Source organism: Octopus sinensis, unplaced genomic scaffold (assembly GCF_006345805.1).
Source record: "Octopus sinensis unplaced genomic scaffold, ASM634580v1 Contig11653, whole genome shotgun sequence".
Taxonomy (NCBI): Eukaryota; Metazoa; Mollusca; class Cephalopoda; order Octopoda; family Octopodidae; genus Octopus; species Octopus sinensis.
Genome location: NW_021832426.1, coordinates 44,384 through 47,500, shown reverse-complemented (window position 1 = coordinate 47,500; position 3,117 = coordinate 44,384). Strand labels below are relative to the sequence as shown.

The 3,117-nt window shown below is 36.5% G+C and overlaps 1 long non-coding RNA gene across 1 annotated transcript in view; it reads right to left on the bottom strand.

Annotated features, from left to right (window-relative positions):
- LOC115229040 overlaps nt 1-1,383 on the bottom strand; it is a 5,537-nt gene extending 4,154 nt beyond the window's left edge. The window contains exon 1 of the long non-coding RNA XR_003883291.1: nt 1,330-1,383. This is a non-coding gene — a long non-coding RNA (uncharacterized LOC115229040). The remainder of the gene's footprint in view (nt 1-1,329) is intronic.
- Nucleotides 1,384-3,117: the final 1,734 nt, after the last annotated feature.

Sequence of the window (3,117 nt, the reverse complement as noted above, 5' to 3'; positions counted from 1 at the left end):
CCGAATCAACAGAACAGCCTGCTCGTGAAATTAACGTGTAAGTGGCTGAGCACTCCACAGACACGTGCACCCTTAACGTAGTTCTCGGGGATATTCAGCGTGACGCAGAGAGTGACAAGGCCGGCCCTTTGAAATACAGGTACAACAGAAACAGGAAGTAAGAGTGAGAGAAAGTTGTGGTGAAAGAGTACAGCAGGGATCACCACCATCCCCTGCCGGAGCCACGTGGAGCTTTTAGGTGTTTTCGCTCAATAAACACTCACAACGCCCGGTCTGGGAATCGAAACCGCGATCCTATGACCGCGAGTCCGCTGCCCTAACCACTGGGCCATTGCGCCTCCACACTCAATTTCTATATGTATACCGTGAGTAAAAACAGATAGGCTGGGGTTGCCATGGCAACAAACTGTTTGGACTTCCGCTTGTGAGGACACTGGACTTGTTTCATTAGCTAAAATTACGCCACCTTAAATGAATGCAAATAAAACTATATCAAAGATGTTTGTTTTAAAAATATGTAGATTAAAATTTCGGAAAATACCTGTAATTAAAAGAAACTGAGATCGAAATATGCTGATCTCCATGACAACATGGGCAATCGTAGTTTTAAAACTACTGAAATTACATAAAGTTTATATACTTATAACTTCTTTCGTAATAACTAGTAGTATAGCCCGGCGTTGCTCGGGTTAGTTTTCTTTTCGACCCTTTAGAATTGGAATTTCTGAAAAGTAAAAATTTTGCATTATGTAGCTTGTTATTCTCTTTAAGTGAACATTTTTCTGGTTGAAATACACCAAAAAACGGCGACACAGCATTAAAAAAATCGTAAAAAATAAGGATTTTCATAGAAAAAAAGCACCTTTTTGATGCAAATAATTTTTGGTGTTAACATGGTCCGATTTGAATTTTCTCTTCTGCGGAAGGAAGGGCAAGCCTTCTTCTATGAGACTCTCAATTTTGGTCAACTTGTGCCACAGGGTCTCGGAGGAGATAGTGTTAGTTAAAGGCTACCAAACCTGCCATACACAGACACCTTCAGCTTTATATAGAGAGAGATTAATAGAAAACATGAAATCGCTTATCGCCATTAGTATGCAAATCTACATTTATACAATATTTTATTTGATACAATATGCTGAAAAATTTGAAAAAATTTGGAAGAAACTTCACAAGATCCGCTAGACAAACTGTTTTTTTTTCCACATAATATTTAAGTTTTAACAAAATTATCATAAAATAATTGAAGGGAATGCGATCTCTTACTTACAGACAGAGTAAAATACCACAAAACTATATTGATAATTTGCAAGCAAATGTGTAACTTACCACGATGTTATAATACTTCTCTCTGTAAATGAAACTAAATTTGACGAGTCAAAGTTACCTTTATATACAGGATTTATTGTAACCAGGCAACCAGAATAAAGCTTCAAAACAGCTTTCATTTTTACTTTCAGTAAGCCCGTATATGTTGACTCTCTCTTATCTAACTGAAAATTGATATTATTTGTTATTGGTGAATGCCAATAATACAAGGAAACCTCTACGTTATCGCTCAACTTGGTAGAATCATAACGGAAAATGGAATGACATTTCGTTCGTCCATGACCTCGGGCATAAAACGAAAGTGACGGAATCCCTGGTGTTATCTATTCTCATTAATTATAAGCAGTGAACGCTAAGTAATAAATTGTAGAATATTAATTATTGACTTATAAAATAAAAATGAAATAAGTACAGATAATAGGGCATAAGTGAGAATCTATATTTTATTTTATGCTTCGCAGTTTGTTACTGAGTTCTGTAACAAGTCGAAGGTAACACTTTGATTGAATTGTTTATAAACACAACGCATTTGTTCAACGTCCTATGGGCTAAATTGTTATTCTGCTATCTGTGGAATATGCAAATATGCGAATAAGCGCGCCAGACGTTACTGTGAAGAATTGTTCTCGGTAGAATTGAATGTAGAATGCAAAATTCGAGTGTGTCACAAGACAAAAATCTACAGTAAAAAAAAAAAAAGAAAAGAGATTTTTTGGAGATTCGCGACAGAAATCGCCGAACCACCACCGTTTTAGTAGCATTCAACCCTGGTCATTTTATTCAATCGGGGTGAAAAATATAGTCGAAAATATAGTCACCGGTGTAAACACATGCACACACACACGCACACCACCACACACACACACACACCACACACACACACACACACTGCACACACATACACACACTGCACACACACACACGCGAGCGCACCCTCCCTCATTATTTAATATTACAAACTCTCACCCAAAACATGTTTGTACCTGTTTACTCCAGGAACATTTGACCGCCATTTGTAGCAGGTCGAATTATCACGTAAACATTTCCATTTAGCTGTGTTAGCTGATCTTCATTATGAGATTTGCTGATCTGCATTATGAGATTGGCAATCGAGGTTTTTCGATTGGTTGAATGTACATTATTTACAGAAGAAATAAAGTCGATTTTCGCCATCTGCATGCAAATTTACATGAATAAATTTTCTGAAAATAATGTCAGAATTTTGAAAAACCTCTAGTGGTTGGAAGAAATATCGCGAGATTCGCGAAATAAACATTGCTTTTTTTATTTTATATTTATGCTAGCAGTATAGCCCGGCGTTGCTCGGGTTTGTTTCGACCCTTTAGAATTGGAATTTTTGAAAAGTAAAAATTTTGCATTATGTAGCTTGTTATTCTCTTTAAGTGAACATTTTTCTGGTTGAAATACACCGATAAATGACGACACAGCAGTCAAAAAATCGTAAAACATAAGGATTTTCATAGAAAAAAAGCATCTTTTTGATGTAAATAATTTTTGGTGTTAACATGGTCCAATTTGATTTTTTTCTTCTACGGAAGGAAGAGCAAGCCTTCTTCTATCATACTCTCAATTTTGGTCAACTTGCGCCGCAGGGTCTCGGAGGAGATAATGTTAGTTAAAGGCTACCAAACCTGCCACACACAGACAACTTATATAGAGAGAGATTTCGATAAAACTTTAATAAGATATATGAAGGAAACACGATGTTTACAGATGCACATTCCTCGTAAAAGAAAACATTGAGAAATGTTCATTGGACCGTTTTCG